Genomic DNA, 15,538 nt, shown 5'->3' with positions numbered 1-15,538 from the left:
AAGATGGCCAAAGCCATCCTAATTACCTGTGTCTCTATGCATGTTTGTAGGCTCAGAGAGCCAGTGGTATGGGGACCTATACTACAGTCATGGGACTCTTCTCAGCTCTATGGAAATAGCAGCCAGTGATACTCTTCGTCTGTCATTATTTCCCACTCCTCTTTGTAGAAGGCAAACTTCTAGACTTCTGGAACATTCTAGGTTTCTAGACATCTTAGGCTTCCAGAACATTCTGTGGTTGGGTCACTTGTCTACAAATTAAATAGTATGTGGACTCATGCTTGAGAGAGAATTGGTCTCTGCCTTGCCTGATCCTTAACCTTCATTCTCACTACTGGTTCAACATGAGATTCTGAGCGGGATGGGAAATTCCAGCAAGGAGCCACCTGCCTTGTGAAAATGTCACCATCTACTTCTCCTACTCAGGAGGCCTGGACCATCCAGTCTCTGCAAACCTTTAGGCATCAGGCCTTTGATGTCCCTCCTGGAAGGAGGTACATGCAGGCTGATTCTGAAAATGGGCAAATTCAGTAGAAGATAGAACAAGCAGAAGGTGATTTCTCAGTAAAAGGATTGTTGAGTGCCTGGGATATATTTTGTCTTTGTGTCCCTAGCATAGTGCCTGGCATAGACTAGATACTTAGGAACTGTTTGCTGAATGACTTAAATTTGAATGACTGCTTTAAGTGGCTTTGGCCATGAAGATAGATGGTTTTACTGCCTTGCTGTACAAAGGTGGTCTTTTGAGAGAATCCTAGGCCTCATTTATCTATCCATCCAGTTGGCAAACACTACCAATCACTTCCTATGTGCCACTTAGCACTTTATCTGAAATTGTTCAGTCCATTTATACTCTTTATCCCTACCCAGCTGGCCCAGAACATAAGCTCTGAGAGAGCAGTGATGTTGCCTGTTTATTGCTGAGGGGCCTCGAGTGGAGCCTGGGGATAGGGAAGGGCCCTCAAAACATAACAGCTTGACCTTTCTTCCAGCTAGTATTACACAACTTGCAGATGGCTCCAAATCATTCCATGTGCTAATACCCAGTGGTGGTTGGGGGAGCGGCTCTTGCGTTGGCCTTGACATCTTCTTCCATCACAGGCCATTTCTTCACCTATTAATCAGCCTTGCTCTTACCCCAGTCTGTGTCCCAAGCTGACCCTGCACCCTACACCAGCTCATTGGATTAGAGTGAATATACAGATTTGAAGGGAATGGCAACCCACTCCAGTAGTCTTGCCTGAGGAATTCCATGGACAGAGGAGCCTGGAAGGCTACACAGTCCATGGGGTCGCAAAGAATGGTACATGACTTAGTGACTAACACGCACACACGCACACGTACATACAGATTCTGGAGATTCTTTGTTATTTTTGCAAAGTTCAATTTTTAAGATATAGAGTCTGGTACTTTTTTCATTTTAGTCTTTTATGTTCTTATCATATTTCATAAAATCCATAAAATGCTGAAGGCCAAAGGTACGACTTTCCTCTGGTGGAAAAATGCTTGGCTAATGCCTTTGGCAAAACCGTTTTCTCTGTACCGCTGGGTTAGGACAGGTCTTACAATCCTCCCAGACTTCAGGCTAGAAAAAAATTACTTCTGGACTGAAGGCTGCCTGCAAGATTTTTCCAGGCCCCTGGAACGTCCTTTACTCTACAGTTGTTTTCTGAGTCCCTGTGCTGAACCCACTTTCCATTACAGAGAGAGAAGCTAAGAGAGAAAGATATTTGCATAGAACACCACAGTTTACAAGCTTTTTCGTATGTTATCTTTGTAAAATCTTTGCTATTAAACTGTGAAATGTGTGTCGTTCCAGTTTTAGAGATGAGGAAATAGCTGCTTAGAGAGTTTAAATAACACACTAACCAGAAATGGAGCTGTCATTCCAACCGATCATCTCCTGAATATGAACTCTATGTGTTTACCACTCCCCAGCTATGTCATAAATGAGTTTCTGAAGTTTGCTGGTTATTTTGTTTCCTGGTTACTTCCCCAGGGTCACTGTGGTTCCCCAAACTTGTTAAGTTGGTTCACGTCTTTAGGTCTCTGTATAATGCTCGGCCCTCTGCCTGGAAGAACTTGGCTTCTCCTTCATTTGTTTGGGTAACTCACATTCATCTCTCAAATCTGGGCTCTGGGGAGAAGCACAGGGGTAACCAGGGGTCCTGGAGTCATTGTCTGGGCCCAAATCTTGGTACTACCATTTATCTTCTCTTAGACTTAGTGTGGCAAATTAACCTTTCAGTCCTTTGTTTTTCCATCTATATGATGGGAAGAATTTTAATGCTTATTTTCAAAGGCTGGCAAAGAAGGAATGCAAATACCTCATTGCTTAAAGGATAGTCAGTTTTCTGTTGTTCCCTCCCAATTTAGAATCACGTTACCAGTCTCCCCTACTTTTCTAGAACTGCCTCTTGATGGTCCTGGGGTTCCCAGTCAATCACCCTCCCCAGAGAGAGGAAAATGAAAGGGGGGAAAAAAGAGAAAAGAAAAAAGAATTGCATAGAACAAAGACAGAAAATTATCTGATATAGAGAAAACTTTGCCAGCGGAAGGGAAAGAAGGAATATTAAAATAAATGTATCAATGTTTTTCTGGGAAGGATTAGGGAGAAGAGAGGAGAGAAAAAGCTAAAAATGGCACCGCCTGTCCTGGCAGACATGTCCTGGCTCAGAAAGATCTGCTCTGAGTCCAGGAAGCAGCATAGAAGTCTGGAACCCAACTCTGAAGGAGGAGAAGGAAAATATGAGAAGAGCTGGCTTGCAAGGAAGGAGGAAGGGTGACAGGAATCATCTTTGTACAAATCCAAGTGGCAATTGGGATGTATTTATGTTTTAAGAAATTATGAGTTTTTTTTAAAAGGGCAAGTTTTTATACCACTTTTTTTTTTTTGCTTAGTAACAAGACCGACAAAAGGCATATATTCAGCCAAGATGTCAGTTGTTCAGCTCATTAAAATATTAAGTGAAACACTGATGACAATTATATAGCGCTGAGCCTTTTTGTCTGCCAAAGTGTGCCTTTCAATGCATAACAAAGTAGGCCAAAAATTTGTTTTGTTATTTTCTTTTCTTTTCGTCTTAGGTTTTTTGATGGAGTTCCTTGTGTAGTGGGTAAAATGATTGCCCTGTTTGGTGGGGATAATTTGAGGATGGGAACGCTGAAGTGACTCAGAAGTCTTATGGACAGCAAAGAAAACCTCCCTTCACTTGTCTCTGCAATAGCATTCATTCATCCAAAAAGACTTGCTGACCCTCTGCTTTATGTCAGGCTTTGTACTGTGTGTGTGCTAAGTTGCTTCAGTCATGTCCAACTCTTTGTGACCCCATGGACTGTAGCCTGTCAGGCTCCTCTGTCCATGGGATTCTTCAGGCAAGAATACTGGAGTGGGTTGTCGTGCCCTCCTCCAGGGGATCTTCCCAGCCCAGGGACTGACCCAGTCTCTTATCTTCAAAGGCTGGCAAAGAAGCAATGCAAATACCTCATGGCTTAAAGGATAGTCGGTTTTCTGTTGTTCCCTCCCAATTTAGAATCACCTGCATTGGCAGGGGGGCCACCTGGAAGGCCTTGTGCTATATGTTGGAAATACAATAATGAGCAAGATAGATATTGATGGATACCATCCTCATGGTAAGACCTGTGACTCCTACTCAGGTTTGTTTATTTGGCTAACACCTCATGTTCACAATATCTCTCCTAATCATGTAAGATGGACATGTCCTGACTTCCCCTGCGAGGTTCTTCTATGAGAAACGAATACTGGTAGTCACTGAGATGTCGATGGCAAAGAGGAGTTCATAAGGAGCCTTTCTGTGGGCATTTGTACCTGGAATGTATAAAGGTATACTCCTGGAAATATACAAACCCTTAACACACAGGATTGAATGTCTGCTAATGGGATTTCAATCATGTACACACTTTTATTTATGTGGCCCTCCCATGGGCATACTCAAAGTTTGATGGTTATGATGTAGTTAGAGCTAGTATTTATTGAGGGCTTACCAAGTGCCAAGAAGAGTGCTAAACATTTTCAATGAACAAACTCATTTCATCTTTAAATTTTGTTATACATCAAGAGCTGCAAAGGATCTGAAATTTTGGCCAAATGCAATGGGACAGTAGGATGCAAACACCAAGTGTCAGTGTGCCTAATGAATTTAGGAAGAAAAACGATCAAAAGTATAAAGATCTTTCAAAAGAATGCTGATGTTATACATCAAGAGCTGTTTTGCATTACCACCTTTTTATAATGGGTGGTAAATAGGCCTACGCTTTGCTCTGAGGAAGATGTCATCTCAGGCTTGCATGGCTGCTTGCTTTGCAGAATGCTTGAGAAGTGTGGAACAAAGGGCTGTCCGGGTCTTAACAAGATATGTAGGAATAAGAGAGACTCATAGAGGACAGTATCCCCCAAATAGATACTATGTATATCTTCATTGCTGCTGCTGCTGCTGCTAAGTCGCTTCAGTTGTGTCTGACTCTGTGCGATCCCATAGACGGCAGCCCACCAGGCTCCCCCGACCCTGGGATCCTCCAGGCAAGTACACTAGAGTGGGTTGCCATTTCCTTCTCTAATGGGTGAAAGTGAAAAGTGAAAGTGAAGTCGCTCAGTTGTGTCTGACTAGTAGCGACCCCATGGACTGCAGCCTACCAAGCTCCTCAGTCCATGAGATTTTTCTAGGCAACAGTACTGGAGTGGCTTGCCATTGTCTTCTCCGGTATATCCTCACAGTCTACTGAATAAACTGAGACTGGGGGCAGGGGCAGTGTGTAAGTAACTTGCCTCAGGTCACAAAATTAGCACATGTCTGATGAGCATTTGAGCTAGGCAATCTGATTTCAGAGCACATGCTCCACGTAAGTAGTGTTTTAGTTTGAATCACTGAAAGCTGAATCTGAGACAAGAACTTGGGTGCAGGTAGGTGTATATAGGAGGTATTTGAGCAGGTGCCAAGGACTTACCCTGTCTAGATGGCACTCCTCACCGACTTATTCATTCCCATGTTGTTGTTGTTTTTTTTATTTTTCAAGAAGTTTAATTAAATGATATCTACAAGATTCTTAAAATCATAAAATGAAAGCATATATAGCATGGATAAATCTCTATCAGGCAAAAGTGAATAACAATAAATAAAACTAGATACTAATCTGAGCAAAGTTTCATCAGTAAATTTATAAAAAGATTTAGTTGAGAAGGACAGAGGCTGAACTCACTAGGAAGTATTGAGATCTGATGAAGAGATTATAAGTATGTGTGTAAATCTTATTTTTCTATGTTTTAAACCACTGTGTCACTGAACTGAATCTGATGCACATACAAACTTGAAAAGGTTGACTGCCTCCACTGCAGAGTTTTGTAAATAGTTATTTTCTATTTCACTATCGTTTTACATGCTCTCATTTTTATAACTTCCCTTAATTATCCAATCTGTAATTATATACCTGTTGGGTAAACCAAACCAGGCATGCAAAAATGATACACTCATTTCTCTGAAGATAACTTTGGCAACAGTTATATACTTGTTTGGCCAGGTGAATGACCAACTGACACTGAGCTGACAGTGCTGATTTTGATAATTTTTACTAGAAATATAATGTATGGGAGGCTCAGTAAGTATCTTCAGAATTCTACTTAGTTATATCTTAGAATGCTAAGCAGAGTTTTCAGAGATCAGTTTAGCCTTAACGAAGAGAGACATAGATATTCCACACAGAAAATCTAAGTAGCATAACCCAATCTGTTGTCTTATCAAGGTACTTTATGCTTTTCTTTCCAGTTCCACATCTGCTTCTAAACCAAGGGGGAATGTTATGAGAGAATAAAAGAAGACAGCACTGAACTTCAGAGCTGAGATTTGCTGCCAGTGAGCTGTGCAAGCAAGCTTACGCCAGACACGGTTAGCTTCAGTTTCCTGGTCTATTAAATAGGCCTGGGGTACATGATATATACTTTTCTCCCCTAGTACTAATTGGAATATGACTCTAATACAGTAAATTCTGTTGGGAAGCCAGTACCTAGAATTAAGTTGTGTACTTTTTATAGTTAAGAACAAAGACTCACAGACAGACCTAAGTTTGAATCCTAGTTCTGTTGATTATATAACTTTGGGCAAATTGCTTAACCGCTTTCATTTTCTATATGATAGAAATAATCATACTTTCCTTGCCGTCAGTATTTCCACATAAACCAAACAGAAAACCTCCTTTGAGCTCACATTTCTGTTTTGCTATCACCTTACCACTTCCTTTTCTTTTTTTCATATTTCAAAAGAAATTTTATTTTGTTGATAATCTATACACATCAAGTGGCTTTCCAATATCTTCTGAAAAATCTTCCTAAGGATTGTCTCACTATTGTTTCTACTTTCCCATCTTCATTTGACCTCATAACAGTGTGACTTCTGATCTTATGACTTCCGCCGATGCTCTTTTCACCAAGGTCACTAAGGACTGCCTTCTGGCTACATCTAAAGAACACATCTCAGTTACCTCCCAGCAAAGTTCACCATAGACAACCACTCTCCTTCCTGGACATTCTCTTCCTTTGGCTTCCAGAAACGTGTTTCCTACCTCCGTTTCTTTTCCTTCTCTGTTTCCTATGGGCCTCCTCCTTCCCTGTTTGTCCCTTACAGGTGCTGTTGTCCCACAAAGGTCTATTGTAGATTCTATTTTTCTTTCTCTATAAAATCTTCTGGATATCTTAAGTATTGTCATGTCTTCAAGGATCACCTAGCACATAATGCTGATGACTCCTGAATCTTTATCCGTTGCCCACAGTTCTGAGTTTCAAATTCACATACATAGCTACAGCTTATCCCTCAGGTGTTCCCCAACACGTCCAGATAAAACTAATTATCTTTCTGCCCATATTAGTTCCACTATTTTGGTGATGGACTCTCCATCCAGTCAGTGGCTCAAGACAGAAGCTTTGTTTACCTTCACCCCGCCCCCCCACCCCCGTATTTAACTAAGCAGGTCTAATCTTGAGTATCTCTTGAGTCCGTCTGTCTTCATCTCAATGACCATTTTCTGACTCAGACCGCCATCGTCTCTCATCTCCATTGCTACAACATTCTCCTTATTGATCACCTTTATCAGTCTTGCTGCCATTCTTCACGCTGCAGCTCAGTCACATCGTTTCCCGTATTATAATCTCTCGAGAGGCTGACATTGCCGTCCAACTAACACACAGGCTTTTTACAATGACTAACAAGACCCTTTGTGATGTGCGCTCCGCTCACCTCTCCAGCCTCGTCTTTCCCTCCTTTCCATGTTCTGTCCCCTACACACTTGAGGCTCCATTGAAACAGCTTCTGCCAGTTCCTGAGGAGGAACTGTGTATGCTTGTTATTCTCTTAGCTGGAAACTTCTTTCCAGACTCTTCCCTCATCTATCTATATCTCCACCTCCAGAAAGCCCTTCTTGGTCTGTGACTCTCCCGCTGGCCGCCCTCCCTGTGTTCTTCCCTCTGCATCTGCTCCATCATCACACTTGCTACCTTCCTTATACTCACCTGCTTTTTCCGCTATCTCCCGTGACACTAACCTCTGTGAAAGCAGAGTCCCTGTCTGTCTCACATGTATTCTCTGCTCTTGGCAGAGCCTGACACATGATGAGAACACAATCCACAAATAAAGTGTCTACTAAATGAACAAATGCATGGAAATCACACACTAGCGAATTTAACAAGTGCCACTCTTTAACTGTAATTAATAGTAGATGTTAGAATATTTTTTAAAGTTTTGGGATCACCATGGGTATGATCTGTTGGCTCCTATCTGTACTCAGGAGCCCTATAGCCTCACAGAGAGAACTCTGTGGTTTTCACGGTGAAAAGAGGATGGGAGAGGGAGAACAGGATGGTGGGGCTTACTGGTCACCACCTTGGGACCTTAACATGGCTTACACCGGAGCAGCTAGAATTTGTTTGTTTTATGCACTGGGGTGGTATATTATATCATTATATTTTCTATGGGGAAAAAGCAGGGGAAAATGATACAATAAGAAAAAGTAGCCCTGATATAAGCAAGCTATCAAAACAGGTCTTATAAAGATGGTTCTACAATTAAGTAAGGAAGTGAAAATATTTGCTTTAAAAGATATAATGGAGGCAGGTATTTGGTCCCTACAGCATAGTACTAGCATTACCAAGAAAAGGGTACAGTGCTCTTAAAAATGGTTCTGGGATGATGGGCTGTGTATTTCCTTCAGTTTATATCTTTTCTTAAATCAGTTAGGCTTACTCATACTACCAATTAGCATTTATTAATAGGATAATTAATAAGATGGTGAGACTTTTCTTTATCATCTTGTTCTTTTCTATATCTTTTCTGTGTATTTCTATTGTTTTTCCTTCTCCGGGGGATCTTCCTAACCCAGGGATTGAACCCAGGTCTCCCACATTGCAGGCAGATTCTTTACCAGCTGAGCCTCAATGGAAGCCCCCCAATACTGGAGTAGATAGCCTATCCCTTCTCCAGCAGATCTTCCCAACCCAGGAATCAAACTGGGGTTTCCTGCATTGTAGGGAATTCTTTACCAGCTGAGCTATGAGGGAAGCCCCCCAAAATATGGAACACTTCACAAATTTGCGTGTCATCCTTGTGCAGAGCCATGCTTCCCTGAAAGCGTCCATGGGGTTGCAAAGAGTTGGACACGACTGAGCGACTTTCACTTTCTATTGTTTAGATAACCATGCCTGAATAAAATAGGACTTTTTGCTGTGTAGATGGGGAAAACATATATAATCAGTCTTAGAAATTAAACCTAATACTAGTAATTTTCAATCCTAATCTGCTTCCTTTGCCAGTGTGTGGTTAGAGCTTTCATACCTTGCAGTCCCCAGGGGAAATTCTGTGTTTCCATGTCCCCACTTTTCTAACATTAGAGATGGGAAGATGTTAGACAAAAACATTGCTATTGGAAGAGAAGGCTTAGGAGATAAATATTCTTGATCATTCATTCATTCAAAAATATTTATTGAGAGCTTGCTGTGTGACAAGCTCCTATAACATTATCTAGTGCTTGGACATATATCAATGAAAAAAAAAGCCAGATAACATCCCTACTATTATAAAGCTTATATTGTGATTGGGGGAGAGAGAATCAGAAAATAAGGAAACAAGTAAGCAACATAATTTTGAAAAGTGATGAATTGTATGAAGCCAGAAGAATGATCATGTACCATGGATTGACACCCTGGGAAGGTGGGGCTAGATTGGGTTAGATTGGGGCTGCCATAGCCAGGTGGTCTCTGAGCTGAGCTAAGTGGTGAGAAGGAAGCAGCCTCATGAGGAAGGAAGAACAGAGCCTTCCAGTAGAAGGGAGCAGTGAGAGCAGATTTCCACCCCATTGCCTTCCCTGTGGGCCTCAAGAAGGCAGCACATGAGATGCAACCTTCCTCAGGCCATTTCGGGGAGCAGGGCCAAGTGGCTTGCTGACAGGGCCCAGCACAGCTGAAGTAGAAAGGGACATCATGGGAAAATAAGTGGAGAAAGCAATAGGAGAAAAGTCATACAAATTCTTTTACAAAGTTTTGTGTTTTGGTAAAAGGTTTGTTTTTTTCATTTTAATATTTAAAAACAAAATAACCTTAAAACTAGATGTGTGTGTGTACCTAATGTGCTCACTCATATCAGACTCTTTGCAAGTCCATGGACTGTAGCCCGCCAGATGGGATTTCCCAGGCAGGAATACTGAAGTGATTTGCCATTTCCTCCTGTGGGCGGTCTTTCTGGCCCAGCCATTTAACCTGCGTCCCCTGTGTCTCTTGCATTGCAAGATTTTTTTTTACCTGCTGAGCCATCAGCAAAGCCTAAAACTAGACAGAAATCCAAAGCAACAAAAAATGCTCCTAAATTGCTACAGTTCAGTTACAGTTCAGTCGCTCAGCCCTGTCTGACTCTTTGCAACCCCATGGACTGCAGCACACTAGGCCTCCCTGCTGCTGCTGCTGCTGCTAAGTTGCTTTAGTCGTGTCCGACTCTGTGGGACCCCATAGATGGCTGCAGCCTACCAGACTCCTCTGTCCATGGGATTTTCCAGGCAAAAGTACTGGAGTGGGGTGCCCTTGCCTTCTCCGACCTAGGCCTCCCTCTCCATCACCAACTCCCAGTTTACTCAAACTCATGTCCTAAATTGTTACGGCCATTTCATTGGAACCTGTGCTTATCCCATTTGTCCACTAGAGGGAAGCATTGCCTATCAAATGCTCTGGAGGTTTAGTGCCGGAAAACCAGCTCCACAGGTACAGTTACTTTCCCATCTCTCTTTCCCCTTCCTCTTCTGTCTTTCCCCATAATCCACCTTTTAACTCCCTGCCATCCACCTATCTGAGGACACGATCTCCGTATTCTGGCTAGGCTTTTTGTTTAGAGGAGAACCTCTGACTCGTTAGGAAAAAATAAAATCTGCACATTTAACCTTGTTGGAAGTGTTTTGACCATATGCCTCACTGTGGACCCTTTAAATGGGCAACAAGAATCTCAGGGGTCTCCCGGGACTCTGGTTGGCTCCTTCTGCCCAGTTCTTCAAGATCAGCCCCATTGCTAGGGGTCATGGGAGTTTAACCTTGTTAGCTTAGGGAGCAAAGAGCTTTGCTTCCTCTGTGTGGTGTTGGATTGGCTGTCAGCTGGTAGGTTGGTGGCAGCGAACCTGGCCTCCATGGGCGTGGGGACCATGCTCACTTCTTTCCCAGCATGCCAAACCCTAGGCACCTGCCTGCAAGTTTCATGTTCTGTGTTTTAGCTTTATTTTTAAACTGGGCCTTTTGTGAAAAGTGTACACAACAGTGAGTTCAGTAAGAGAAAAGTGGAGGAGAAAGAAATGGCAAAATTTTAGCTATAGCTACACAGGCAGATAAAATGTAAGATTTTAAAACAGGGTGTAAGAATTATGTACAAATAACTTATGAGAATTTATCATATGGGTTTTGCCTCCTTCCAAAGAAGGATTCAAAGCAACATGCAGCAGAACACGCTGCTGTGAACGTTGGATAATTACTCATTCAGGGTGTATTTAGTGTTCCCCTCCCCTTTTTTTTTAAATTGGAGGCTAATTGCTTTACAGTATTGTAGTGGTTTTTGCCATACATTGACACGAATCAACCATGGGTGCACATGTGTTCCCCATCCTGAACCCCCCTCTCACCTCCCTGCCCTTAGTGCTTTCCTTTTATGTGGCAGGAACCAGGGGTATACAGCCCATGGGCAGGGCTTTTATGAAGCTTTTATTATAATTAAATAAAGATATGAATGAGTTCAAAAGTCCTATAAGAATGTGTGTGTATGTGTGTTGGTGCTTCATAGCTGGACTTCATCATCTCCCATACACTTCATTTTATAGATGTAGAAATGATGGCTTGGAAATACTGGGACTGATTCAGGGTGACACGGTTTGTTCATTTCACCACTGAAATTTGCTATAAGCAAATTGCAAAACATTCTAGGCTCAGACAGTAAAAAGAATCTGCCTGCAATGCAGGAGACCGGGTTCTATCTCTGGGTCAGGAAGATCCTCTGGAGAAGGGAATGGCTACCCACTCCAGTATTCTTGCCTGGAGAATTCCATGGACAGAGGAGCATGGCAGGCTACTGTCTATGGGGTCACAAAGAGACATGACTGAGCAACTAAGCACACACCCACCCAATTATTTAGCTCTGAGTGCTTGAGAGAAGGGAAAGGGAATGCTTTGGAAAGGGAAATTTCTTTGGGGGGCCACTAGTTTACTGAACAAATGATCATATGGATCCTTATATCATGGCCTTGGAGGGACAATGAAGCATTCTTCAAATGACTTAAAAAAAATTATCAACTCTTCATGAAGTTATGCCATACAGTATTGAGTTGTATTTCAGTGAAGGGACTTCTGTTTTAAGCTACTACATACTCCAAAAACGTAACTTTTAAAAATCTAACCTGACATAATTGAATCTAACTTGATATAGAATGAAACCAAAAGAATCTGGAGGAATATTTGATTCTTTCAAAGCTCGATATTGAGTAGCTACTCAGTGAATATGATTAGTGAAACTCTTTCCATGAAACTGGACTCCAGCCCCTGACCAGGTTGCCTGATCCAGTTGGCTGTCTTTGTTGTTTTGATAGCATGTTTCTGGGCCCAAGTTATATGTCTAATTGCCTCAGTATGCACTTTTTGCTTATGTAGACTTATCTTAAGAGAGAGAAATAGGAGGGGATATTCATAAAAGAAAGAAACTGGGAGGAGGACTGCATGTGTTGTCTGTCATCCTTTTCATTAGAACATAAATTCCTAGAGCTGGAATTCTGACTTGGAGTTTTGGTTCTGCTGGTAGCGTGCTGTGCTCAATAAAAATTAACCCATCAATCAACAGGACAGAAAATCCTGTCTTGCCAGAAATAGTACTTCCTATTTGTCCCATAAGAAAGACAGTACAAAAGCTAAGGAAAATGGCAAAAAAAAAAAAAAAATCCCCCAAAGTATCAAATAAAAATATAATTGAATGAAAACAAATAGATAACAGTGAAGTATTCAGGGAAAACTACTGCCAGATTCAGTTTCCCCCCTTGCCGTTATCCTCACTCTCACGGGGATTTGTCTACATGGGTGGCATCTTGGATGCCCCATTTCCCGCCTAGAAGGTGCTGCTCAGCATGGGTCAAGGTGCACCATCCATCCTCCTAACAGCTTACCCAGAAGCTACTCACTGCCACTCCCAGCGGTCTTGCCATCTGTCTGTCAGCGTCACCACCAGCGAAGCAGCTCCTGAGCTCCCCTGGCCCAGCCTCACTAGGTCAGAAAACAAAACAATTCATCTGGGGAGGGATAAATAGGAAGCTGGCAAGACAGAGCGCTATTGACTGCAAAGAAGAAAGGGAGGGCTGGTGTGCAGAAAGCCAGTGAGACAGGCAAATGGAGAACGCTTCCTGTCACAAACCCTCTTGAGAACTGATGAAAGCTACCAAGCCTTTCTCCAGAACAAGAACATATGCATATGCGTACCCAGTTTTGCATAAAATTCCATGAATCCCCACCTTCTTTAGCCACACACACACACACACACACACACACCACGCACACACCTCTTGTTTTAAAAAGTTTAACTGTAGAAGCTGTGTTTCCAAATCTTATCAACAATGAAGAAATTATGAAAAACTCTTTAATCATGGCAACTGTTTTGTATTAAAGAATTTTATTTTTCCAGTTGTAGTCTTGCCTGTACAAGTGTATCTTTCAAATACATTTGTTTTTAGAGGCAATTTCTAGAACTCTAAGAATGGCCAAAATGAACAATTGCAAGGGTAAAAATACTTGTTATCAGTGTTTTTCTCTTGTTGCATAGTGCACCTTGTTTGAGTAATTTTGTTTAAAGAAAAAAGGCTTCATTATATTACCAAATTCTAGAGGACTAAAATGGAGAAGGCAATGGCAACCCACTCCAGTACTCTTGCCTGGAAAATCCCATGGATGGAGGAGCCTGGTGGGCTGCCGTCCATGGGGTCGCTAGGAGTCAGAGACGACTGAGCGACTTCACTTTCCCTTTTCACTTTCCTGCTTTGGAGAAGGAAATGGCAACCCACTCCAGTGTTCTTGCCTGGAGAATCCCAGGGACAGGGGAGCCTGGTGGGCTGCCGTCTATGGGGTCGCACAGAGTCGGACACAGCTGAAGCGACTTAGCAGCAGAGGACTAAAATTACCTAATATTTGACTATGTGGGGCTCTTTTAGGAAAATTAAAACTCACAAGAGAGAATAAGTCTTGTTTTCCACCAGTCTCATGCACGCTGTATCCTGAATGGAGGAGGCACATCCTCAAGTCCAGTTAAAGGCACGCTGACTATGCAAATTGTGGACTTGCCTCATGGCTCAGCGGCAAAGAATCCACCTGCAATGTAGGAGATGCGGGTTCAGTCCCTGGGTCGGGCAGACTCCCTGCAGAAGGAAATGGCAATCCATTTCAGTATTCTTGCCTGGAGAATTCCATGAACAGGGGATCCTGGTCGGCTACAGTCCATGGGAACACAGAGAGATGGATACGACTTCGCAGCTAAACAACCACCACAAACTACAAATTGCACATTCTTCCTCTGTTTCATTGTAGGAACATGAGGCTCATCCTGATCTCTTCTTGAAGGCAGGTCTAGGGTCCTTGGCTTATCTTTTGCCCCCCAAATTGTGCAGAATAGAGGTTTTCAGTTGAGGATGGAGCACTGAGGCAGCAGTGCCTGGACTGCCCACAGCCAAAAACACAGAAGACATTCTCTCTATCTACCCTCATAGCGCTTGGGAGAGCAGAAGGGACACAGGTAACAGCTGGCAAAGAGAAAATGTGGGAGGAAGTGAGGGGAAATCAATAAAGCAGAGATGAAAAAGAAATGTGCTGTCCACGCCGTAAAGCAAAATCATGATGAAGGCCCAAGTTAACTCCCATAATGCTTTCAGGGATCAGAGAAATGACACTGTCAAAATAGGGCATTAGTTTTCTGAAGCCTACAGGCTGAATTTTATTTATTTAAAGTTAACTCCCATTTTAATACAAAAAAGATAGCATATTCTACATCAAAGGGAGAAAAACTTTTCCTAATGTATCCATTTCTCTTCTGAAGTGCACGAGCTGTCGCCATATAATGGTTTGTGGTGTTTTCTCGACTGTGTTTGCCTTTTTTTGCATCAGGAAATGCGCAATAAACAGACTCAAGCCTGGGTCTGCTTCTCTATGCCAAATGGCAGTCGTCTGATTTTGTGTGTGTTTTTGAATGCATTGTTAATTTTTAACTAAGATCTATATATGTTGCGTGACTGATGTTTCAAAGCAGGAGAGAAAGAGACACGGATATGAAATCAGTCCTTGGTAAATTGTATCAAAGTGTAACTACAAGCTGTTGAGAGAATTGGGCTGGAGTGGCCTTTGAGGAATTATTCCAGTTTCTCTGGTGACCATTTCATTTCCCTTGGGAGTTCAGTCAGTGGTTGCCCGGAACTGCTCATCCTCCTCATGAGGATGGCCCAACCTGTTGGCTTTTTGAATATTGTTTCCATAACTGTGAGAGTAGATCAGGATTACCATCTTGCTGAATTACTGGTCTTCTCATTGTTCTTCATATACTTTGCTCGTTTCTGAGCCTAAGTGTTACTCTGTGGGTATAGAAGTCAATCGGAATGTACTAGAGCAGGTAAGAGCATGAACTTGACAGTCTGGGTTCAACTCCTGGGTCTGCCATTTACTAGCCATGTGATAATTACTTAACATCTCCATGCCTCCGTCTCCCCATCTGGAAATGGGATGATTACCGACCTCACAGGGATGTTAGGAGGAGTAAATAAGTAACGTAAGGAAATTGGTTAGATCAGTACCCACTACATAGTAATTCTTTATTATAGAGAGCTTCCAATGATGATGATGGTGGTTCTTATTTTTCTAATTACAACATAGTTTGTTTCCTCTGGGAAACCACTAACCCCTTCCTGATATTGTTCTGATATTGTTAAATAAGGTTGACCCTACTTGCTTCTGTTCTAAGGGTGGAGACATAACCCAGACCTGGGCAATCTGTGA

The 15,538-nt window shown here is 42.3% G+C and overlaps 1 long non-coding RNA gene across 2 annotated transcripts in view; it reads left to right on the top strand.

Moving 5' to 3' along the window:
• The window catches only part of LOC108637000, a 168,005-nt gene that overhangs the window by 68,659 nt on the left and 83,808 nt on the right, over positions 1-15,538 (top strand). For both annotated transcript variants that reach the window (XR_001918706.1, XR_001918705.1), the window contains exon 3: positions 5,781-5,900. This is a non-coding gene — a long non-coding RNA (uncharacterized LOC108637000). The remainder of the gene's footprint in view (positions 1-5,780; positions 5,901-15,538) is intronic.

The sequence above is a fragment of the Capra hircus genome, chromosome 10 (assembly GCF_001704415.2).
Source record: "Capra hircus breed San Clemente chromosome 10, ASM170441v1, whole genome shotgun sequence".
Classification (NCBI taxonomy): Eukaryota; Metazoa; Chordata; class Mammalia; order Artiodactyla; family Bovidae; genus Capra; species Capra hircus.
This window is presented reverse-complemented; position numbering and strand designations above follow the sequence as displayed.